Source organism: Cupressus sempervirens, chromosome 10 (genome assembly GCF_028749045.1).
Source record: "Cupressus sempervirens isolate cs-2001-9-10 chromosome 10, ASM2874904v1, whole genome shotgun sequence".
NCBI lineage: Eukaryota > Viridiplantae > Streptophyta > Pinopsida > Cupressales > Cupressaceae > Cupressus > Cupressus sempervirens.
The window spans coordinates 993,940,488-993,968,403 of NC_143127.1; the positions used below are offsets into that span (position 1 = coordinate 993,940,488).

At 32.5% G+C, this 27,916-nt stretch overlaps 1 pseudogene; it reads left to right on the top strand.

Moving 5' to 3' along the window:
• The first annotated feature begins 119 nt into the window (after positions 1 to 119).
• Positions 120 to 27,823, top strand: LOC149537300 (15-cis-zeta-carotene isomerase, chloroplastic pseudogene; annotated as a pseudogene).
• The last annotated feature ends 93 nt before the right edge of the window (positions 27,824 to 27,916 follow it).

The following is a 27,916-nucleotide window of genomic DNA, read 5'->3' on the forward strand; positions in this document are numbered from 1 at the left end:
AAAAAAAAGAAAAAAACTATATTACATACTATTACAAAGCCGCTGGCTTTATAAAGCCATGTGGTCAACCTTAAAGGTTGCCGCAGGCTTTAAAAGCTAGGCCATGCGGCCCCTTTTTAATGTCGCCCATCGCAGCACATGGGAATACGCAGGCACGCCAAACGAGACAGGTAAGTGAGGTAAGTTATTATTATTATATATATTTTTTTAAAATTAAAAACTTTATAAAATGTTTTTTCAATGTATATTAAATTTTTTTTTTAAATAAAAGATTTTTGTTTAATTAAATAAACAATCCAAACCCTTCCTCCTAATAATTTTTTTTTTAAAATATATTATTTAACTTTTTCAAAACCCCCTTAAAATACATGATAATATATACATAATTTTATTTTTAATAAAATTCATTACAAAGAATTTTTCTTCTCTTATCAATAATTTTATATATATTTATTTTATTTTATTTTTATAAATAATTGAAACTTTAATCTGATAACAAAAAATAAGTTGAACCCTTCGAATTTTCGATCTAGGATTTTGTTTCCAAAATCAAATCTTTTTCCAAATTTAATTTTTTTTCAATCCCATTTTAATTCAACCCAACGCTCGATTTATTTACCATATTTAGATTCTATTGAGGGAAGATTGTAATGATATTTTAATTTTCCCATAACTAGATGAAAACAACATGCATGCCCGAATTCCAGTTTACAAAATTGAAAGATTTGTTGCAATGAAATACAAACAATCAGATGCACAGTCACGAAGAAGACAGGAAAGAATAACTGCAAAATTAATCAGCAATCAAAGCACAAGACCCTACCTAATCTTGATGTTAATACGAAACCAACCGAGAATTTGCGAGAAGATTTGCTTCCAAAATTTGAGTCCAACTCGTTTCTCCAAAATCCGTTCTCAAAATTTGTCTTCAAAATCTGTCCCCCAAATTTCTTGTTTTTTTTTTCAAAAATGAACCATCCAATTGTGATAAGGAGTTCTCTCCTTAAATCGGGGCACTGATTGTGCATTCACCCGGGAGAACTCCTTGCTCACAACCCTTAACTCCATTTTAACTTTTATTTATCTTTATTTATCTTTTCATGCACATTAAATGAATTATTAAATTACTTTATTTAATATTCATTCGACTTCTATTTTTAATTAATTTATTACTTTAATCTCATGCGCACTTTAAGCAATTAAAATAACACTATTAAATTCACATGTTTAATCTTTTTAATTAATTTTCTTTTATTTTAAACTTGTGCACACATCATGCAATGTAGAATCTTTTTAATAATTTAATATCTTTTCCACTTCTTAATTCATTTTAGAAACTTAATTGATAAAATATTTATTAATTCAATTAATAATAATATTTAGCATTTATTTAAAAATGAACTCTAAATATTTTATTATTAAATTAAATAATTATTATCACGTTCTAAATTTAAACTTTTAACTTTTATCTCCAAATTTAATTCTTTTTATTTAATTAATTTCTCAATTAATTAAATATTAAAATGTCATAATAATTTTTTCATTAAATTAAATCATTAATTAATATTTTAATTAGACTTAATTAATAGAAAATACACCAAAGACTCATAAAACAACATACGAAAACCCATCATTGCAAAACACATATTAAATCAACAAAATGGTTATAATCACGAATTAATGTCTTTCGACACATTCGGAGGGTACTGACTTAGATACTTGTCCTAATTTTCAACTAGGACAAATGACTTAAAGGTATGGGATTTGGACTTAAGAATTTATCTCCCCTCTCTTACCATTGAGATAATGCGATAGTGTACGCTCATCCTGGCAATTCAGGGAAGTCGATACCTGGTACCTGCAACCTGCATAAAATCCACGCATGTACAGACACAATATTCTAAGCTAAACAAGCAATGGCAGGAAGTGGTGCATCGTGTAGATCCCGACTAGCAGGTGACTACGACTCCCTTCCTTATCCACATCAGAAACACCATACATAAAGAAAACAAACACGCGCACCATACACATGCAGTATGGGGTAAGTATCCATAAGAAAGCACATGTGATAATAAACCATCTAACTAATCATCATCGATAACTGAAAACACTGAATAATCATCATACATACATGAAATATAGAGTACCAAATAATCTCATCATAAAAATCAACTGAATCTTAAACAATAACTGATAAACTCAAAGTAATGCTACTAATCATAGGCGTAAAACTGGCCTAAAAGAGTTCAATAATGATAATAGAAATGCGAACTAGGGGCAGGCACTACAAATAGATATAGTGTCACTTGGTGGAGACTGATTTCTATGTTTGCCTTGCTGGCACTCGGTAAACACTGCTCGTCCCATCACTCGGTAGACACTGGCTTCACATCACAGAAACTAATTACTCAGTAGACACTGTGAAGCTTGGTGACCACTATCTGCTCGGTGATAACTATTGGACTGCACACTGTCTATATTCACTCGATAGCTTTTAGAATGTTCAGTGTGAACTGTGAAACTTGCTTATCACTGGATTGCTTGGTAAACAGTGGAGACTGAATAATGAGATCGGTAACCATACAGAATTGAATAAGTGTTGTCACTAATGACAAATATAACATAATGCCAACAATCTCCCCCTTTGGCATTAGTGACAAAACACTTATAAGCCAAGACTTATGTATACTGACATATTGGTTTTGATTTTTCAAAATGTATCTTTATAAAGCTATTGTATATACATTTGCACATATCTCCCCCATACATAAGATATAATATATACATAGTCTCTCTCTTTTATTCTATACATATATCGAACTATTCTCCCCCTTTTGCCTCATCACAAAATATCTCTTACTCCCCCTTTTTTTGACAATAATGCCAAAGAGTTATACAATATATTCAAATAGAGACACCAACATGTGAGAGAAACTCGAAATGTACCTTGAGAATAAGAGCTAATGTCTTATCCCAGTTGTCTTGCAAAATTTTGCAAGTATGAAGAGCTACTTAAACTTCTACTGAGAGCTGTATCATGTGGTCTGCAATTGAGAAATTATTATCCTGGACCAATGTCTTTGAATATGCAATATGCTTTTGCATTGTGTCCATGATTGGAAGGATCATGTTTTGGATGTCTATCAATATGGACCTGATCCTTGCTTCTTCTCTCAGCAATTCTGCCTACATATCTGACAAAAGTCTCACCTTAATGTGATGTGATGAGCTTGAGTTGGGGTCAAGCTGTAGCCTTTGAGCACTAGTCTTCATATCTACATCAATCTTATTCAGTTTCTCTTATCTCCTTACTGAACCCAATAACATCACATAGCTTAGCAAAAAGAGATGTTACATTGGTAAAAGAATGTTCAAGATTACTCAAAATTGAGGATAGCTCTACCTGGTTAATAGCAATGTGCTCAAGCACCTTATTATCAAACTTTTTCTCTACCTTTTCAATTAACTTCTCTTGACAAGAAGTATCCTCATTGAACTTATTGACTACTTCTTCCAACTGTAGCAAAATGTGTTGAAATGAATCCACATCAACACCTATAGCCTATGTTAGTATATTCTTTGTACTTTCAATTATTCAGTATTCTCTGTCTCTTTCCTCTCTTAACAGCTTCTGCCTTGCCTTTTGTTCCAAACGCTGGCTAACCAATCTCATTTCTTCAATTGTAGCAGTATCCAGATCCAACTTAGGAATTACAATTTCTTTGTCCAGATCTATGTCTTCATCAATTTCATTTCCAGTAAGCAGAAGTTTTAGGGGTGTCCTTGGTTCTACTTCTGACGTTACTGCCTTAGACTTAGGAATAGAGACAATTGTAGAGATAGTTGGACTAGCTATAAAAACTTGAATAGGACCAACTAGAGGAAAACTGAGAGGAGTGCAAACTGAATCCAAAATTGAAGTGCTACCCAAAATTGAGGTGATAACAAGTGGAACACTAACTAGAGCACATACAATAGGAGCAATAGTAGAAATATTTACAAGTGATGTACTTACAGGTGCATGCAAAATTGAAGTTGAAAAAATTGTAGAACTTGATGTTGCTGATGCTGTTGACTAGGGAGTTGATGAAGAGGAGGGTTGCAACTCAATAGATGAAATGGTAGACACTTCCATTATTGATACCTGGAGTTGAGAGGGAGAAAATAGTGACTAAACAGATGATGTGTCTATTGTAATTGCAATCACATTTGTTGAAGTTGTCTCCCACCCAGATGATGTAGCAGTCTTTGGTGGAGAGTGAGGAAGGGAGGCTATAAGTTGTGTAGCTATTCTTACTAGATCATTCTCTTCATCTCCTTCCTTATCTTCCTCATCAACTTCTTCCTCTTTCTCTTCATCATCATTCTTTAATGATTGATAGTCCTCAGCATCAAAAGTGACACATGGTGTGTTATCTTCTTTATCATTGTCACTGTCATCATCATCATCCTTGATCTCGATTGGATCCTCACTTGATTTGTGCAAATGATAGATGTTTTTCCACATATTTGTAGCATCTCTAACAACATGCTCAATGTCTTTGATCAAAATCAAACGTGTATGAAATCTAAGGGTAAAAGCACAAACCTGTGTCACCTTTTATAAAGGAGAAGTGATATCAGAATTTAAAGTCTTCAACTTTAACGAAATAAAAGTGGCATTTGTGCTTAGAATTTGAAGATGATGTAAACTAATGAAATGTGTAAAATTGGATGAAGTTTATGTCTATAAAATTTTTTTAAAAAATTGAGTGAAAATTTTATTTATTTTTGAATTTTTAAAGTGTATTTTTTAATTTTTTAAAAATACTAAAAATATAGAATTTTTTTCCCGTCAAACAAATATATGCAAATGTTCATATTTTGGTTTGATTTTGGAATATGTTAGAGTTAACATGTATACCTGGTGCACCGAAAAAGAAAAATTGAAATTCGGCTAATATGTTTGAAGTTATAATTGGTCAAAGTCAAAGTTATCAAAAATAGACAATTTTTTTCTCCCGTCAAACTTTTTCCATCAAATCTACATATTTTTTTAAAAAAATTACATATTCTTGAAGAAGACTCTCTCCTCTAGTGCACCATAAAATTTAAAAAAAAAATTAACATGATTTACTATTTTTTTCTTAATTTTGAATAGACATCTTCCTGAATCTTAAGATACCTACTTGTAATATTTTCAAATTATAACATATTATTCATAATCAAAACTTTAAAAAAATTATACATTCATAATCGTGACTCCGAGAACTACAAAAGTATATTTTTAGTTTTAAAAAATACTTCAATTTAGTAGGTCAAATTGGCCTTCAAAGTGATATGTTTACAAAAGTTCTAATTTTTGCTTGTTTGGCTGCCACATAGGCAGCCACATAGACTGTTTCGGCCGTAACTATTTCGGCCGAAACTGTTCCGGTCGAAACCCCTGTTGGCAGAATAAACCACTAGCGGTTAATGTGACTATTTGATATAAAAAATATTGTTTTTCCTTTTTTTTAAAATTAAATATATAGGGACAACGAAAATTGGAAGAAGATTTTCAAAAAACAATTAATTTTGAAGCAATTTTCAACAACTGTTCTGCGGATTTAATCAATATTGCAAAGGATCGAATATTTTGAAGGTGCTTTTTTTCTCTTCTAATTATTTTTATTTTTATGTATTATATATTGAACCATTAGCTGATATTTAGTGAAATCTAATTTTTTTAATTTTTTTTCTATAGATTGAAATATTCAATGGGTAGTAAAAGGAAAAGATCAAGGAAATATGATAGAAAAAGAGATGACAAAATGAAAGGCCATACAAAACATGCTCAAAACCAACCTATTGAAATTCCTGAACATGATGAGATTCATAAAGAAAATGAAAGTAATGAAGAGGAAGAAATTGGCAGTTCTATTGATAGAGACAAATTAGAAAGCATAAAAAATTTGATGGATTTGGATGAAGAACTACTTTTTAATCAAATTCCATCTAAAGATATGATAAATGATAACACTATCAGAAAGCATTGTCAACACATGTGGGATGAATATTTCAAGGATAAAAGTATATTTGGATAGGCACAATTATTTGTCAAGTTATTTAGGAGAAAAGATATGAGACCTATTTTAGAGTTGTTGGGTGTTGATAATAGGAAAAGCCATGCCCATAATATTAATAAGACAATAGTTGAAAATTTGCAAAATGCTTATAACAAAATTGACAACACAACTCGAGGAGGTGATTTGAGTAATGCACACAGAGCATTGATGACTACTATATCTAGTAGAAAATTGACACATAGAAAACAGGTACCTGCAATTTCTGATGTACTACATATATCTAGAAGAACTGTCCAGAGATACATCAAGAGGAGAAATATGCTAGATGATAACATTGAGAATAACTGGGTGAATATTTGTAGAGTTCCTCGAAAAGACAAGATTTCTGAAGAAGTAAAAAAGACAAGTTATTGAATTTTGGACCACACATTCTCGTGTTTCTTCCAACAAGCGTGATACTATACAAATTAAAGATCAAGAAATAGGGGCCAAAATTGAACATCCAAAACATTTCATAGATATAACTCAAAGTGAACTTTTTGAAGCATTCAAACAAGAATTTTCAAATGTCAAAATATGTAAGAGAATGTTTGAGAGTTTACATCCTTCCTTTGTACGCATAAATAAGATGCGAGAAACTTGTTGTAGAAATCATGTTGAATTTGGTCTACACTTGCAATCATTTAAAAAAGTTATGGCAATACTTGATCCTAATTTGGTCATCCCTAGCAGTACAACACAATTTTTGAGGTTCATATTATGTGATAAATTAGAAGATTCAGATGCATTCAAAGTGCAATGCATCAAAAATCAGTGTGAAGATTGTGCAGATTTACAAAAATTTTCTGAAATTATGCAAGTTGAGAATATTAATGAATCCACACCAGTTTCATGGATGAGATATGAATATGAGACATACCAAAATAATAGAGGGGATGAATCCAGAAAAATTATATTGAAGGAGAGTGAATTGCATTATGATGAGTTCATGGCCAAGTTCCATCCATTGATATATCCACATATCCAACATTGTCATGGTGCACGATGACAAGCTAAACAGTTTCGTGATTCCAAAAATTGTTTTCCACCTAGTTGTATACTTTCAGTTGTAGATTTTTCTGAGAATTATACATTTGCACCTCATACAGAGCTCCAAAGCCAATATTATCATTTTGAACAAGTTGCAATATTTGTGCAAGTGACCTATAGACATGCACAATTTGAGGTGGATCAGATAGAAAGATTAGATAAAAATGAACACATCATCATCAAAGAGGTTCATTTCTATATTAGTGATGATAGAGTTCATGACAGGAGTTATGTGGCTCATTATTTTGCAATGTTCTCTGAAGATCTCAGAAATCGTGGAATAAATGTTTCAGATCACTGGATTTGGTCTGATGGATGTGCAGGTTAGTATACACAAAATAATTACACATTTATTTAACTTTATTTTAACTTATATTTATTTGGACATGTCTATTTCTATTTGATATATGTACATGGATAATTGTAGATACTTATCATGTTTCATGTTCACAGGACAATTCAAATCTACAAAAGCATTTAATTGGTTAGCAATGCAACATGCTAGAACCAATGTTAGGTTTTTATGGAATTTCTTTGAAAGTCGACACAGAAAAGGAGAGCATGATGGAGCAAGAGCATGTATAAAACGTGCACTTTGACAACATGAACTTGCAGGTAAATATATGCATTTTTAAAATGTACATGTTTAATACTCTAATAGCATATATTTTAAATTTTATATATACATGCATATTGTATGTACATACAGGGAATAGGATAGAGAGCGCAAATCAAATTGTTGAATGGTGCAAAGTTCATTTTGCTACTCGAGATACTGAATACAATAAGCATTACTTTTGGGAGGTGAAAGGTGAACTAAGTTATATTTATTTTTAATGTATTTTTCAAATCAAGTTGAGTTTTTAATTAAATATTTATTTTGAAATATGACAATTATTTTTTGTATTTGTAACAGATATAGATCGATCTAATCCTTACAATTGTCAAACGATTCCTAGAATTAGAAGTTTACATCAAATTATGACTACAAGAAACCATACACCTCCAGTAATTAAAGTAAGAGAGAAAACATGTTTTTGTGATGACTGCATTAAGGACAGTGTAGTGAGTACATGTGAAAATATTGGGAATGGATATGTTTCACATTGGGATTTGAAGGAGATAGTTAGAAAGCCTCCTTTTGAAGATGTTGACATTGACATTGACATTCATGATCCTGTATATTTAGCTGATTATGAGCGCATTTCTGATTTAGTTATGGTAGGTTTGTGTGCATATATACATATATATAAATTAATATACATGTATATTTGTTTTAAAATTAATTTATATTTATCTTTTTATATACATGCAGGAGATATTTTTGCAGTTCAAGCCTTACTAGATAATGCGAAAAATGTGGACTATTATCTTTTAAGATGCACAAAAGCAAAACACAAGTTGCTAGAAGGAACTATAGATGTTGATGAACAGTCATATCCAATTGATTTAGTTGTTATTGAAGGAACATATTATCAACAAACAAGGGTAATTGGTAGTGGTATTGAATTTATTGAATACAAGCTTGGAGAAAAGGTTTTACACTACAGTAACCATGTTATAGCAACCAAATTACAATTTGAAGCAATACAAAGAAAAGGACGTCGTGGAAATCAAAAGTGGAAATTGCCTATTGAAGAACATGAAAAACTTCTAGAGATAATAAAAAGTAGAGAGGATCCTAACAATACATTGTTTGTGGAGCTCTAGTTTACCTATGTATTTATTGTGGAGCTCTAGTTGAGTTATGCCTGTATAGCTCTTATACTTTCATATTTAATATTGACAGGATATTTGTTTTATAAATTTTTGTACATTGGATCATTTATCTTGCATATGCAAAATTAGACATGTATTGTTATTTTTATTTAAATTCGACATGGATATCTCATTTAAGACCAGGTCTCTTAGGACCTCCCCTTAAGACAACCCTTTTAGTATTTGTATGTATTTATATGTACATTGTTTATGTTTTCTTACATATGATTGTTAATGTTGTTATGTATTTATGTACATATAATCTTTATATGTTCTTATATGATACATTCTTTATGTTTGTATATAATCATTATGTTCTTACATGTATATGTTATATGAACTATGTTACATATTACATACATTATATTTTATTAATTAAATGCTGTTAATTATAGTTAATTAAGAATGTATGTCATTAAATAGAGTTAATTATTAAGACATTAAATATAATTAGATTAAATATAGTTAATTAGATTAAATATAGTTAGTTATAGTTAATTAGGTTAAATATAGTTAATTATATTTAATTAAGGCATGTCATTAAATAGAGTTAATTATTAAGACATTAAATATAATTAGATTAAATATAGTTAATAGGATTAAATATAGTTAGTTATAGTTAATTAGGTTAAATATAGTTAATTATAGCTAATTAAGGCATGTCATTAAATATAGTTAATACATGATCTACATTAAATATAATTAGACTAAATATAGTTAATTATACAGTTAATTAAGACATGTCATTAAATATATGTTGTATTTTTATGTACATCGACCATTAAAATTATATAGTTAATTACACTTAGATTAAGGCATTAAGATGAATAACTATACATATACATGTAAACTTGAATATTGAAAATATGAATAACATATAGAAACATGTGCATAACACATACATAAGTTACATAAAAGATGAAGACATCAAAAGATCAATAAAATAGACGTCTACATTAAAAGATCAATAACATACATGTGCATATATCTGGAGAATATAATGTACCCATATCAAATGTATAAAAATAGATCATGTATCAAATGTCTGGAAATAACATATATAAAACATCAAAATCTCCATATAAACATGTATCTGGAAATAACATATAAAACATCATTTAGTGTCCATGATATAAACACGTATCTAGAAATAACATATAAAACATCAAAGTGTCCATATAAACCATGTATCTGAAAATAACATATAAGACATCAAAGTATCTGGATATAAAATGTATGCATGTGGAAATAACATATAAAACATCAAACTGTCCATATAAATATGTATCTAGACATAACATGTGTGTAATAAAATAAAAGGCCACATATGATCTAATCAGCTACATCCCCCCTCCTAATCCTGGGCCTTGTCCCCAAAAGGGTCTATCAGCTGCATCTGAACCCTGTGTCAAATGATAACTTGAACCATTTAATTATGTGTACAGACAAATTATATCAAGATCTACATGTATATAAATCAAATATATATATATATATATATATATATATATATTTACCGTAGCATTATGTAATGCTCTGTCGATCTGACTGATATCTGAATCATGTAATGAAAAAATAGTATTAGCATCCAAGTCAATAGTGTGGCCCTGATTTGAAAGCATGGAAGTAAATAGACCAGGCTGTATGGTGCCACTGAGATCTTGAGTAGGGGTGGGGGTGCTGTAGGGTCCTGAGTAGCTAGGGTTGGTGTTGTAGCCTGGGCCTGTGTAGCAGTAGGAGTAGTAGAAGGTGCAGGAATGTCCTCCTGCCTCTGTGAATCCTTTGGGACTGTTGTACGTGACAAAATATGTCTAATCTAAGAGCTCATGTCACAAAGTGGAATCCCTGAGAGTGTAGATAATGCTCGATATGCATCTAAAAGATCATATGCTAAATATGATGCCAAACGATGTAATGCATCCACCTCTAAGACTGCAAAAATGTCTACAGGAGAAGGTATGTCTGCAACTCCATAATCATCATTAATAGGTGTGCTAGATGATGCAGCTATGGGAGCAGTACCTCGAGACCGTAGCATATATCGACTACATTGATCGAAAGAAATCTTGTGTAACTGTGTGGCGACAGTGGCGATGCTCGAAAAAATTTGTGTCCTAATTGTGTCATCAGGAACACTCTCACCTGCAATAGCCATATGTGGACCTCTCGGCATAACCAAAAGGTTTGGACCCACCATTGCCCGTTTGTTAACGGGCGCAGGAGTGTCCTCAAGTCTAAATCTGTTAGAAAGTCTCCCCTGACCCTGCCCAACATGCCCTTGATAATCTGTATAGTCAACATCATAGTGTAAATGAAATTTTGCAAACAATTGTTTGCAGAAATATAGGGGGAACTCATCCTTCTGTGGCCATCTATGATGAGTAGCCAACCAATGAGGATACATCAATGGTGTGACGAGTGGATCAGTACACTTCGTCGTAGAGTAGCCTCTAACTCTGCGACAATCTGCATAAGATGGAAACATGGATTTCACCATGCCGGTGGAAACCTTAGTGTCAATCTGTGTGTACTTCATAGTGTCAGTGACACTGTGAGATAAAGAAGAATAAAATGTCTCAATGCTCATATCATCAAAAGGGTTGTATGATTCAACTGTTTGAATCATACGAAATAACTCCTCTTGCATCGTTGTGACCTTCTCCCTATTAGGGAGGGTGGTAGAAGAGAAAAGTGAGGTATCGAATACCTGCATAGCACGAGATAATCTCACAACTGTATCTCTAAATAACTGTTGTCTATCATGAGTGGAGGAGGTCGATCTACGTGCTGTACCAGACTCAACACTCTGACCCCCACCACGAACACTGGCATCCCCTGAGGATGCAGGAGCACGATCCCCAAAACCAGATGCCATAATGTATATATGAAAATAAATATGAGGATATGAATGTGATAAATATCTAGAGATCTGCACATGCATATATATACAAATATAAACATACAAGTGTATTTAAATTAAAATAATTAAAAGTTAAATTTAATTTGAAACACATGTACATATAAATACACAACATTAAATGTATGCTGCTAAATTCAATCATGTAACATACATATGTATTTTAAAACAAATTATCTTAGAGACCATATCTAATGTACATTGTAACGTGCTCATGCAAATGTGAAAAATAAATATTCGTACATGTGCATGTATATGCAATAAAAATAAAATAAAATTTCTTGATTAAATGATAACTAAGTGTACACATGTACATACATGCAATAAAAAAATATAATTCTTGACTAAAATCTAGATTTTGATGTAAATGCTTTGATGATTATGGGGAGTGTAGATGAGAGTTAGGACATAGGGATAGAAAAATTTGTTACTAGATAAGTAAATGAGTTTAGTTAGCAAATGTTAGTTTACAATTTAGAACTCATGACTTAATTTAGTAGTTTGAATTACAGTTAAGAATGTTAATAAAGTAAATGGGATATAGTTTTGTTAAGGTTGATAGTAAGGTCAATCTATTATGTCCTAGTAAACATATGAATACCTATTACAACCTATAACAAACATAATGACCTAGTAGGAGTCCTTAGGTCCCCTTAACATATATATGGATAAAAATACCTAGAAATGTATCATAAGAGGTCGTTATGTGTCATTTGGTAATGTAAGAATCATCATTACTTAATAAGACCTATTATATCCTAATAATACATATTAAGACTTATTAGAACCTATAAAAAATAGTATGACCTATTATGACTCCTATGTCCCCTTAAGACACACATGTATGGATAATGTATTGAAAAACGCAGTTGACATAACTGATCTTAATGTGTTGTTTGGTAATGTAAGACTCATTATTACCTAACAATACCTATTATGTGCTAGTAAACATATGAATACCTATTACAACCTATAACAAACGTAATGACCTAGTAGGAGTCCCTAGGTCCCCTTAACATATATATGGATAAAAATACCTAGAAATGTATCATGAGGTAGTTATGTGTCATTTGGTAATGTAAGAATCATCATTACCTAATAAGACCTATTATATCCTAATAATACATATTAAGACTTATTAGAACCTATAAAAAATAGTATGACCTATTATGACTCCTCTGTCCCCTTAAGACATAGATGCATGGATAACATACCTAAAAACATATCATTTAACTGATCTTAATGTATTGTTTGGTAATGTAAGACTCATTATTACCTAACAATAACTAGTTGTTAAAATGAACATCATCAATATCTAAGTGTGGTTCATTCGGTTAGTAGAGGGCCTACGTTATGGTTAGAATGTGGTATGGGTTATGATTGTAGTTAATATAGGGTTATGTTAGAAGGTGTATTTAATGTCAAAATTAATTTCACCATAAGATATTATTGTTTCACCTTTAGATCCATCAGGTTATGTTAGAAACTGAATAATGTCCCCTAAAGGTTTGCTACATTTTTTACTAATATTTTTCTACATGTTTACCTCATGTTTTTCTATATTTTTTAACTAATTTTTTTGACATTTTAACCTAATGTTTTTCTATATTTTAACCTAATATTTTTCCTAATGTTTTTCTATATTTTAACCTAATATTTGTCCTAATGTTTTTCTATATTTTAACCTAATGTTTTTCCTAATATTTTTTTATATTTTAACTTAATGCTTTTCTACACTTTTAATTAATGTTTTTCTACATTTTTATCTCATGTTTAACTACATTTTTGCTAACAAATTAATTTAAATACCATTCTAAAACAATCTAAAATAATTTAAATAATTTAAACATATTAAAAAAAAACAATTTTAAGCATTTCACTCACAAAATAGGTCAAAAAAAACTATTTTAAGTACAATTAACATCTATTAATCAAAAAATACATTTAAAAACTATTAAAAAATGGGGAGGAAAAAACCACTAACCAGTTACAGCCGAAACCCTTGACTTGCTCTCCAAAAATCCAGGAATAGCTACAGTAACAATGATAGCCACTAGAGGTTTGTGGCAGTTTTTATATCGGCTTGGGGTTTTGGCTGTAACTGTTTCAGCTGAACGGATTTTGGCTGGAATGGTACGAGCCACGTAGGCGTGTGAAACTGCCAATGTATGTTCGACCGGAACTGTTACGGCCGAAAGGCTTTCAGCCGAAACAGTGAAAGATATCACAAAGGGTGACACAGGTTTGTGCTTTTACCCCTAATCATTATTTTACCTTCACTATCTTTCATTATTGCCTTAACCTCTACATCTGTAAGATTAGGTAGTAACTTTTTCAAAGATTGCTCATATATATCTTTTGTTGTCTGTACAGTTGATTCCCACCTTGGCTTCAATCTTGCCAATAATTCATTTGAAATCTAAGGGGTGATTTGATCAAGGTAATATTTTCATTTTCCCATCTTATTGAGCACTAGCTCCTCAATCTATATTTTCTTAGCATCTGTTCTAGTTTCAAACTTTAATGCCTTGAAGTTTGTGACGCCTACACCTTCTTCCATTTGTTTCAACTTTTCTTGGAAGCTAAGTGGGGGCTTACTCAATACAACTTCACTACCACATTTCTTCTTGGATCTTCTCGTAAATACAGTTGTGGAGGCTTTGGGTGGCTTAGTAATAATCACCCTGCCCTTCTTTTTCACAGGCTTTGCCTCATTTTTAGATTCCTGCTCTTCTTCTTTTGATTCTTCAATGTCTTCTCCTTTACCCTTGGTAAGCATGAGAGGAGCACTTGTAGTTTTCAACTTGGCTACCTTCCTCTTACCTTTGCTTATTGCTTGAGGTAGCTTGATTTCAAGCTCTATTCTGGCCTTTGCCTCATCATATGTTCCAAAGATAGGTAGCTTTGGATCTACTGGCTCATTGACCAAGGCCTCAATAATGTCTTTTGTTTCATCAATGTTAACCTCATATGGAAGAGGTTTCACCCATGCAATTCTAGGCCTAACTGCCTGGATATAAACTTTATCACAATCAACCATGAAGCATACATCATCTTTATAATCTTCAACTAGCTTAGGAGGAATCCTAAACCTGTTGTTCATTTTCTCCTTGAACACATCAAAATAATTATTCATTATACTTTCAAAATTTTCACCCATTTCTGCAATGAATTCATTAATCTGATACAAAATGGGAGTATCTTTCCTCCATACAACTGAACCTTTTGATGGAAACAAACTTTTGAACATAAAAGAAGAGACAAGTTAGCAAAGAACCAAATTTATAAGGGTTGTTCTTTGATATCCTGATACTATCCATGTTCTTGTTTAATTGTTTCAACAATAAATCTAACAGATCAAATTCTAGGTTCTTCTTCACAACTTTGTATACCAAATCCACAGCCTCACATGGCACACTATTCAAACAAATGGAGCTGTATATCTTGTGTGCAATGATGTGAATACCAAACCTTAGTTCCACGTCTGATACATTGCTAATCTTTAGACCTCTGTCATCCCACTCAGCTAGGGTTTTCTTTTGAAGTTCTTCCTGACCTTGGGTTTTAGTTGTTTTGGCCTTGTTGAGCATAGGGAGACCAATAATCTTATGAATCATTTTCTTCATGATCAACACAGGCTGCTCTAACCATAATTGACCATTATGAACACAGCTCAGAATATACCTAATCCACTTCACTTGGAAATTCCTCAGCATATGTGGGATATGGGTTAATCCTTTGACCTCTAGATGCTTATGCTCGGGTTTCAATGATCCATCAACACACATTTCTCCTAGGGCATTATCCATCTCTAGGGTTCCAATTTCTTGCACATAACACTTAAAATGAGTGCGAATATCATTAATGAGGAGTACATTTGGAGGAATTTGTGATTGAGCTCCATTTGGATCTAGTGACTCCACAACCGCTAGAACTAACTTGAAATTGGGTGCTTTCCATTCCATTCCTTTTATCAAAATTTCAGAACCTCTTGTTGTCTTGCTACTGCTACTTCTAGATGCCATGGTTGCTCGGTAAATGAGAAAAAAATTCTTCAAAAAATCTTTCCTGCAAATTCGCTCAAGATTGCTTAGATGCACTGGAAATCACTTTGCTCTAGGTATACTGAAGTCACGGTGAAAAATGAAGTCAAATTCTACCCTTTTTAATGAAAATTTTCCATTAATGCTTAGTACTATAATGACATAGTGTGTGACAGACTATCATCCACTCACTGTGCTCAGTACAAGCTTGTGACTTGGCAGTCGAAAAAAACTTTTATTACTCCCGACCTAGCTTGGTAGAGTCTATGACCAACCTTGCTCGGTGAATATTGATTCCTTGTGGTCCCTCTATATCTAAAATACAAATTTGGACCTTTGCTTCCTATCATTGGAACTGCTTAAGATATGGCTTGAAGATACAATTCCAATTCTTCCTTTAAGAATCTAATTGGAAATGGTGGAGTCACCCACTTATGACCATCATTTGAATTGGTTGGCTCAGTAGATTTGGGAATCCATTGCTGTCTCATCTGCTTCTTGATGTTATCAACTTTAGCTTTCTTTTCATCTTCAACCTTTCCTATATTCATGCAATTCTTAGCTATATGACCAAGTTCAATGCATGTATAACATGTTATGGTTGTATCCTTCTTTCTCAAGTGATGCCTTGCACAATTTATGCCAATGTGTCCATATTCTCCACAATAATGACATCTACACCAAGTATTGTAGTCCCAACCAAATATTGCTTTTACAAGTTGTTCAGCTAGATTGAATGGTTTAGATCTACATTCAAATGCCTTGTGACCTTGTTTCTTGCATTTGTGGCATTTACCTTCAAACTTTTGTTTCTCCTTGCATTCATTAGCTCTATGACCATGTTGACTACAATTGTAGCATTTTCCATTGAATTTTGCCTTTCCATTGCTCCAACATTTGTTTGATGTATGATCTATCTTACCACAATGATTACGAGTAGGTCTTTGATTCCTTTGAGCAACTTGCTTGGAAGATTCACCTTCTTCTTTATATCCAAGTCCTACTTTACCTTTTTTCCTATAAAGATTATGCTCACTTTGTTGATTTAGTTGATCCATGTCTTCTTGGGATTTCATTATTCTTTCATTGAGTCGCTTCTCAGAGTTTAGATCAGTTTTCAATCTTTCATTGATTTGTCTTTCAGTGATCAAGTCATTTCTTAACCTTTCATTTTCAGATCTTAGACTCATGATTTCCTCATATTGGAGAGTTGATTGATAAGAATTTCTTGCTAAAGGGATTGATTTTGATTTGCATTGTTTCTTGCCTCCAAGTCTTCACTTGCCTTATTCCTTTGTTCCAAGATTTCACACATTCTTATTGATTGAATTTCTTGTTCTCTTTTCAATTTTCTTACCTCTTCTTGCAAAGAGCCATTCTTTTCTAGGAGTTCTTTGATTGCCTCATTTGCTTCATCTAAACTACTTGAAGGGAAGAAGTCTTCAATCTTTTCTTCAACATACTGGTGGTCATTCATTTGTTTTGTAAGTTCATTCCTTCTTTTTAGGGATTGAGAAAGATGCTCTTTTGCTTCCTTGAGTTGAGCTATGACCATCTCCAGATCTAGCTTCTCATTGTCAATAGTTTTGTCAAGTCTGAATATCTACATTTTCCTTGATCTTTGCTCAAGTTGTTAAACTTTATCCTAAGAATCACAAAACTCTGATGCCAATTGTTGGAAATAATCAAGACTAACTAGGTTACTGAGAGGGGAGGGGTGAATCAATAACCTCAAAACTTTAAACTAATTTAGCACTTAATCAACATAATCCATTCACCATTTAATTCATCTAATCTACTGCATGCATGAAAAATTGAAAGATAAACATTCATGACACATGAACACAAAATTTGGTGACCCAGAAACCTTCCAAATAGAAAGTAAAACTGGGGTGGGGATGATACCCACAAAACTTCACTACTACAGTATAAATTTGGCTTGTTAAGGCTTACATTGACCACTTCTGATGATCTACCCTATTAAGAGCAATTTGGACTGCTAGATCCACCTTGTTAGAGGTTTTACAAGCATACAATGAAGTGTGCACTCTGTTAAGAGATTTGAAGAAAGACTGTCAAGTCTACCCTGTTAAAGGTTTTAGAAACTTATTCACCTGTTAGGATGAAATAACAGATCTAACTTACAACTTGATTGCTGATTAGATCCTTGAAGTATAGATCACCTCTTGTGATAGATATAACTTTACTGCTCCTTGTAGACCTTGTTGAATACTCTGCTCTGCTGCTGATTCACATTCACTCTTCTCAAAACATTGTATATCCATACATCCATATATTGCAAATGATACAATACATTACATATATAACATTCCAATATTTACAATTACAAGGTTGGCTAAAACACAAGTAAACAAAATATTATTGAGTTGGTCAAATAGTAGAAACTCGGGTTCTATAAGCTAACTTGGTGAACTTCTAATACTCAGTGTCTACTGCATTACTGGGCATCATCATGCACTCAATAGAAGTAGAAGCTCGATCCATACTAATCACACAATGTAGCTTCGAACTCGGTGACCATTGGAGACTTGATAGATATAGTGTCACTCGAATGGAGATTGATTTCTATGTTTACCTTGCTAGCACTTGGTAAACACTGCTCATCCCATCACTCAGTAGACACTAGCTTCACATCACAGAAATTGATTACTCAGTAGACACTATGAAGCTCAATGACCACTATTTGCTTGGTGATAACTGGTGGACTGGACATTGTCTATATTCACTTGGTACCTTCTGGAATGCTCAGTGTGAACTATGAAACCTGGTTATCACTAGATTGATTAGTAAATAGTGGAGACTGAATGATGAGCTCGGTAACCATACAGAATTGAATAAGTGTTGTCACTAATGACAAATATAACATAATGCCAACATTGCTAACTAGTCTCTTGCAAATAAGAAGGTGAACATGAAGGTTGGGACCATCCTCCACAATTTTTACTCCAATATAATGTAAAATATAAAGAGGCATAAGGGTTACAATATATACTTGGTTGAAATGGTTAGAGAAATGAGATGGTTAATATATTTTACACAATTCTATTTTCTTATGTAAGATGTATGTACAATCTATAATATATTGTTTCTATTAAAAGTTTGGGAGATTGATACATAGATAGATATCTATTACGCATTAAATCAAAATATTGTATTCAATATTAAATATTAATAATTAGCAGTTATGATCTCTATTAAATGTTTTAATTATATGATTTATGGAATCCATGTTCATCAGAGCTCTAGATCTTCATGCCCCTGTTTAATTTATGAGAAATTTTTCTTGACTTTTAGAATTGTGCCTTTTTTATTTCAAAGGGTTTCAGTTTTTAGAATTATTTTGTATTGGATTTGGGGGGTCATTTTTTTCGATGCTTTTTGAGCCCAAACGGACCTCACCGTTGGATTCGTAGCACCCAAAAACCCCTATTTCCATATAAAACTTGTCCAATTTGGACACAGTTGAAATTTGAGGCAAAATTTTGCTACCAGATTTGGGCACGCTTTTCGAGGAATTTTTTTTTTTAATTAAAAAAAAAATCATAAAATCAAAAGCCATTATTAAAAAAAGGCTCATGATTTTTTATAAAAAAAAGCGTATGCTTTTTTTTCCAAAAATTCTTCAAAGTTTTTTGTTTTTATTTTTAAAAAAACCTTTTTAAATGTTCCAAAAAAGGATGCTGTATCAACAAAGTACTGACAAAGCAGTGACATCAGCAAGGTACTGATGCAGGTCTGACAGTCACAGGTGTTGATGTCATCCTTCTTTGGGCTGAAATTTGACAGCTTTCAAACCATCATTTCTATAATTTGTTTTGTCTTAAAAGCTATCTGTAGTTTTTTGGCCGTATCTTTGTCATATGGAGGTATTTTTTGACGAATCTTATATTTTTGAAAAGCTCTTTCCAAGTCCATCATGATGGTACTAGTTATTTGGATTTTTGATGCAGTTTGGTTGCCTATTTTGGTAGTCAAAGCCAGATGTTTTATTTTGCACTCCAGGAGGCATATCTTGAGCATCCAATCTCTGATTTTGGACTTCTTTATATCATTGGAAAGCTGTTTTTGCGCTCTTTCCATTGATGCTGGTTGTTTTTTAAGATTCTACTCCAAGATTTTTTTTATTCAATCTTATGCATTTTTGCATTCTGGTGGATATCTTGGTTGTTTCAGGTCCAGGGATCGATTTTGTTACTTCAAATGCTTCATTTTGGGTTGTACCTTCTGTTGTATCAATCTTATACTTTTTCTAATAATTTTTTATATTCTTTGTAAGCATCTTTATGCAAACACATTGGGATAAAGTGCCACTCTTGCGTTTTGGGATCCTTTTCATCATTGTGATTTGTTGTACTTGCACTATTTTATAAAGTGCCATGGGCAAGATAGCTATTTGTCATTTTGTGCCCTCTTCCTCTTTTGCCTCATGATGTGTCAGTGACACGTACTTTTACAGGTGTCTGTACCTCACTCTCGATGTGTTTGGCTCCTATGTTGTAGGAGATTTTTGGGCCATCTTTTCAATTGCCTGTCACCTCACCCCATATGCATTAAGGGGGGGTTATATTGTTGGTTCTAATGCTTCCTTGGTTTGATGGTTCGTTAGTGTGAGCTATGCATTTAGTACCTGATCCTACATACTAGGAAATTGCAGTAGCTGGCTACCTATGCATTTCGGTGAGATGGATCATCTACCATTATAGACATGCTCTGATACCATGTAGGATTTGAGCAAAAGTGCACAACAAATCCATGAAGTTCAAAAAAACCTGCATGCGGAAAACCTGTCACGGAGAAGAAAAAGACAAGAAGAGGCAAGGGTTTGATCTGAAAAACTCAGACGAAGAAAATATTATTCAATGGATCTTCATAATGAAAAATACAAAGAGATCAATCCTTATAAAAGGAGATCGAAACCCGAAAAGGGTAACCTAAAGCCTAAAAAAGCTAAGTTGCACAATATAATTAATAAAATATTAATTATATGCACCTACAAGATAGCTTAAGCAAACTAGAGTAATAGGCAACTTAATTAATTAAATCAAAGTGATTTAATTAATAAGTGCAAACAAATAATTACTCTAACAGTATTCAATATTAAATATTGATAATTAGTAGTTATAATCTCTTTCAAATGTTTTAATTATTATGATTCATGGATCTATGGATTGTTAAAGTGTGTTATTTTGAGAATGAAATGGCATGCAAGTAAGCAAAATAATTGACATAAGGTGCAAGTTACGTATAATTCTAGGTGGACCTATCTAATAAGAAAACTTGATGGAAACAAGTATGGCAAATTGAGTGGTTTGTAATCATTATTGTAAACAATAGCAACAACTTTCTTCCTCTTATATACTTAACATTGCTCTATTCAACTTTGGACCTCAAGGAATTCGGCATGTGTTTGTACAATTCAGAGAAACTGATTCATTTGTTCAAAATAAATTAATAGAGGGTGGAATACTACCGACTCACAATTTCTCAATAAAGGATTGATCTATGACATAATAAACACCTAGTCAAAATAATTTTGCTCTACATTTTTTATATCAATAAGAAGTTTATAAATTCAAGGTAAATTTTATTCACTGCCATAGTGATGAAACATTCTGTTCAATATAATAACCATGTTTTGATCCACAGTTTTATTTGTGCGAGATATTTTAAGAAAATAGTTGCCAAAATAAGTTCACAACCAAGACCTAAAGAAGTTCATTTCATTAATGTTAATCTATGGAATACAATGCATTATTTTCCAAAAGTATGTCATCACTTGCTCCTAAAGAGGGTTTGTCTCTTTTAATATAATATTGAGGTAAACATGGAATATGGATGTGCGAATGTTGAATTTTACACAACATTTCCTAAAGACAATAATAATAATGTGATTGAAATGAAATCTTGGCTTCTAAAAGTCAATGTCTAACTATATGAATCAAGTATAATTTAAGATATTGCTATCAAGATTCAACTTGTAGTTTTCAATTCAAACTCATTGACCCCTGTTTCATTAGTAGTGGTTCACAAGAGCCCAGATCTCATAAGAATGAATAGTATACGTATCACTAATTATATCTAGGTATGTTCACACAGGTGAAGCATTGGGCCTTCTCGAGAGCTTTCCCATCCTAATACTTCTCCAACACAGGTGCAATCAACTCTAAAGTTTCCATTAAGTTGAAGTACAACATTTCAATGCAAAAATACATTCTATAAATTATATCCAAAGAGAAGTTTTTAAATCCTATTCTTATAAAACGAAATACAATAAATATATCAAACAAAATATTTCCCAAATAATAGACTTATTGGCATGTTTTCTTTGTTGTTTGGAAAATGGTGTATTGATCAAAATCAACTTCAAAATCTAAAGGGGGATGGTTAAAGGCATTATGTTGATGAAATTAAGATATATTACCTTGTTATTTCTCATCTAGGTTCTAATTACACTTTACTTAAGCTTGCATTAGACATTGTAAAGGAGTAGTTGGAATATTTTCACTCATAATGGAAGGACTTTTCCACTTTAAAGGGTGATCCATCTTTTGTGGTATCACCACACTATCATCTATGTATCATTTGTGGAGAGATAAATTTTCATGTTGATTATCATGTAATGAGACAACAACACTTGTCATTGTTTGATAACTTTTTTTTAGATCTTACATCAAAGGAAAAAGTTATAGTCATTTGAAGTTTGAAGGTGGTTGTTAGATCCAATAGATATCTATAATTTCATAGCATTTTATGTAAAAAGTAATACTTTTGTCAAACTCCAAAGTCCCAAAAAATCCAAAACCAATTATCAATTCATCTAAATTAGAGTACTTGATCTTGGGGTATCATGAAACACATTATCCCAATCGGTTGTGTAGATTCCATTATGACAATTAAATGCATGAAAGAAATTATTATTTCCATTTTTCATATATTTTTAATACAATTTTAAAAATACAATGTTCATAAGGGTGGGTGTGTAGCTGAGTTGGTTTGAACTAGAGTTGTGAGGTTTAGTGTTAGGCTAATGATCTTGTGCTACACATCAACTTTGGTTTGAGTCACACCTAGATTACCATAAACCCTTTCAACCAATGAATGGGTGTGTTGTGTGGTTTTCACACCATTGCCTCAATGTGAATGGGGCCCCATCCTTTTTCTTTAGCAAGTAGGGATCATTTTCTTAGGTGGTTTTAGTTGGGAACATTTTCAAGTCTCCAAGTTTGAGGGTGATTTTGAACAATTTTGGCTTATTTGGAAGTAATATTTTTCTAGGGTTTGTGTGAGAGTTTTGATGTCCTTTTGAGGTTTTTTTATTGCCTAAGTCCTAATGGAAGGGTAGAATTTTTTCCTAAGTGAGAAAGGTTTACATGCTTGGGAGATGAGAGAAGGATTATGAATAAATTTGGAAAGTGATGAAAATCCTTAGAGAAAAGGATTCCCCAATGGAAATCCTTAAACTATAGGATTTTTACCAGCTATCATCTCTCTACAAAATCCTCAATATTTCACTTTAAGATAGAGGAATGTAGTGAAACTTGGTTGTGAGGGATCCATAGTAAGGCAAAAAATTGATTGATGCAATGTTAAATGATGAAGAGAAAGAAAAATGGTAATTTTCCTAAGGATAACTATTGTAGTCATGTCTAGTGGAAATCCTCTAACCAGAATGTTCCCACTTAAAAATCCTCTTTCCCTAGGATTTCCACCTTTCTCCTCAATAGCTCAAAATTGATGTAAAATCATGTTAAGGCATAGAAACTTGAAATAATAAGCATAAGGGCATGAAATGGCAAGTTTTGGAAGTCTAAGTAGAAAATCATGTTTGGTGGAAATCCTCTTATTAGCAAATTCCAACTGTGGAAATCCTATCTCTAGAGGATTTGTGCCACTTCAATCCTCCCAAGTCCAAATTTTCACCACCCTATAAGGCACTCAAAAATTGGTCTAAGGCATGAACTCAACATCATGAGTAAAATAAATAAAGAAATTGTCAAGCAAGATTGAAATTGTAATGTCCCGTTTTTAGGACATTTTGGATTTTTCCTTCTATTATGTATCCATTTCATAATAATGTGCTTATCTGATGCATTTCACTATTTAGTAACCTATATTTATAGGCATATTTCCAAGATTCACGCCCTTTCATTAATTATATCAATAAAATAATTATATTATAAATATATATGATTATATATTATAATAGTATATAATTATATATTATATTATTTTAATATGTAACAAAGATATAATATCATATACTATTGTCATATAGATATATATTAATTATCTATGACGTAAATATCTTATTATATATAAATATATAATTATATATATATATATATATATGTACATTTATATAATAATATTTATAATTACATTATTATGATATATATAATAATTTTTATTTTCATCTTAGTATAATTAATATTTTATATACATTATCAATTATTTTAATATTATAAAATTTGTATATAATACTTATTTAATATAAAATTATATGTCAAAATGGGGACATCACAGTCGTCCCCTCTCGAATTTGCTTGTCCTCAAGAAAAATTATTCATACACAACTCCTTCATAGATACAAACATATTTGCATAAAAAAGTCCTAAAACTTTTATGAAATATACTTCTTAACGAATGAAAACATGAAGCAAACATGGTGCAAACAGATGAAGACACGAAGCAAATATGATGCAGACACATCATACATTCTTTGTGATTTTTCACAATGAAGTAGAGTAAAGGGAATGATTTATAGCATATAGTTCCCCTGTACACCTTTTGATTGTGGATCCTGTACACACAAATAGTTATTAGCATGTACATGTGTATAATAGCTTCAAAGAAAAGATTACTCATGATAAATTAGTCCTGAACCAATATCCTACCAAGCCCAAGAGCGAAACTTTGGCCCTCTTGGCCTTGATGGCAGCCATTGACATCCATCAAGGTGGTCTACTTGGCAGATTCTTAACTAAATTAAGTTGACATGATGTCAAATCTTAACTTAACCAAATCTAAGCCTAGGAGTAGAACTTTGGCCCTATTGGCCTTGATGGCAACCTTTGACATCCATCAAGGTGTTCTACTTAGATGGTAATCTTATTCTTCCTACCTAAGCCCAAGAGTGGAACTTTGGCCCTCTTGGCCTTGATGGCAGCCTTTGACATCCATCAAGGTGGTCTACTTAGGAGGTAATCTTATTCTTCTTAAATATCCTACCTAAGCCCAAGAGTGGAACTTTGGCCCTCTTGGCCTTGATGGCAGCCTGTGACATCCATCAAGGTGATCTACTTAGGAAGTAATTTGATTTACTAATTATTAAAAATTTATCACCATTAAATTTGTAGATTATCTAGTCCTTGTTGGTCCTTTGTACCTTCATTACTTTCTTGATTATGCTCAGGGTTATGCTTAGATCATCTTTTTCATCCTTTCCTTAGCTCCTTTATAAAGTGTAGCATCCATTCTTTGAACCCGACATCTTTTCCTACTTTGAAACTTATAGTTAGAAATCAGTCAATATCTTAGAGATTACATAATATAGCCTTGAAAATCAAGATATGTATATATCCATCATTTATCATATAAATAAATTATAATAATTCATATACCAATTTATTCATTATAATTTTAAATAAATAAATATGTTTCCTGACTTTAAGTCACCCATTTTTTTTTGCAATATTGGTTAGGTCTAGTCTAATTTGTGTCTAGGTCTAAGTCCTTCATAGGTAGGCTATCCTTGTCTAGTTTTCCTCTCTCTTGCCTTCTCATTTATAATTCGGGTGGGTTGGTTCAAGTTTTGTGAAAGTTTTGGTTCATGATCAAAAGGCCTTTCATCTTGTACATTCCAGTTGCTAATGGAAAATACAGCATTCGAAGCCACACATTATATATAAAAGAATGTATCCATGATCGTGTCAAGGCATAGTTGTAAGATGAAGATACTATAAAACCATCCTTTCTCTTTACTCCAAACACCTTAAGAAATGTCATCTTTTGTGGAGACATCATTTGATATGAAGAAAATGAGTTTTCAAGAGCTCTTTTATGAACCGGCTTGCTGGATATGATACCAAGCCTTTCCCAAGTCAATTCTATGCTTGTTGTGTTGGTATACTCCATGGGTCAATGCATTTGGCTTTGACCAAGCTCAAGCTACAATAAGAGGAGTGATGTGCTCGAACCACTGGTCTAAACAAAGTATGGGACACATGTAAAGTGTTCAACAAAATGCTTGCAATAATTAGAACATATTATAGTTTAGTGACTAATAGGAGCATTTCAAGTGCATGTCAAGCTGTGGCTTGAACATAAGCTCACCTTGAACACAATGAAAGCCTCAGTGGAAGTCCTAAAAGCCCATATTCTATTAATGAATTTATGGTAATGGTTGAAATATGAAGCTCAACTGACACTTATATGTTGTTCTTGCTTCATAAAGGGTTCTATGCTAAAAAGTTGCATCCAGAAAAGGGGATCTATAGTTATAAGATCCATATGAATTCAATGCAAACTAAATAGGTATGAGTGGTAAAAGCTAGCTACAGATGCATCAAGGATGGATATACTTCCTTCGATCGGGTTCGAGGAACATCTTGGTATCGAGCTCATTAACAATGATGTATTCTTTCTCAATCAATGGTGGTATTATTGCGGCTAGCTTGTGTACAGAAATGCATGTATTTAGAGGTCGATCTGAGTAAACAGAATACAAAGTGTTCGACCAAATGTCAACACGACTCCAATATACCATCAAGAATTCAAACACACAATTTGAAGAGTTGAAGAGCAGCTCTGTATGAATGTGGAGATTGTAGATATAAGTTCCCTTTGTGCACGAGCTGGGTATAATGGAGTTAGTGAGAACTACAGGTGAACTTTAAGCTATGGGTTGTTACAATAAATATCTGTCTGTTGATAGGATGCCTCATCAAATACTATGAACGCTAACATAGAATATCAATGAATCACAACACATAACCATGGTTTAAATTCTAAAACCCGCATGATGGCAGTTTAGGTTACGGCTATCAAATGCAAAGCACAAAAATGAAAAATAAGAGCATGAGAATTTGGGGTTAAAGCTCAAACATGCAAATTAACTGATTATGGATATGAACAAAGGTTGAATACAAATGAAGCTCTCCATCAATACGTGAAATTCAATTGGTATGGTGTAAAAGAATAACCCTCAAGCTTAAAATTGTTGATGTATAAACTCGACCATCTTCATCAAAAATGCTCGCGAGTATAGAGACTCATGATGGTAAAACAATGGAATCATTTGACAAGTCTAAATGCTCGAATCTATGCATAGAGTAGTTCAAGTGGATTAAACCTAGGGCATGAGCCCTAACGGGTTATAAAGTTGGAATAAGATTGGGTATATCGAGCTCAAAGAAGACTAATTAGAGAGCGAGCACTTCGAGTCCTTTTTGTAGGAACATCCCTTCCTTTGGCAGTCAGTGTTGTGGTATACTTCATTAATCATAGATATGATGGAGCACAATTATGGAAAATACAAAGTATACCTAGTAAGCAGCAGCAGTGGACAAGCCTGAAACACATTTATGGGAAACTGGAATTATGTGTATCACAAGACATCCTCAGATGGTCGAGCAGTTTATCTAGTGTGTTGCACATACACTTTGGATGGAAACTCTATGGTACTGACAGTGTCATTGGTTCTGATAGCACATCATATTTTTGGAGTATGGAATGAAGATAGGAAAATGGTCGCATGTTATAAAGAAACATTTGAGACTGTGGAAAATCGCACTAGCATCATCCCATTTGCTGCTATAATTAATGGCGATATAAAAAAATTATCGAATGATTACTATAAAGAATTTCTTCAAGTTCCTTATTTGAATATTCTTCTATTAACTCTCGGTGCTTATCTTGCTCATCCATTGATGCAGTGGTGGTTGGTGTGACAGAAAATCAAAAAATTAAAGGGCAATTAGTTATCTGACACACACACACACACACACACACACACACACACACACACATATAGATATGTGCTT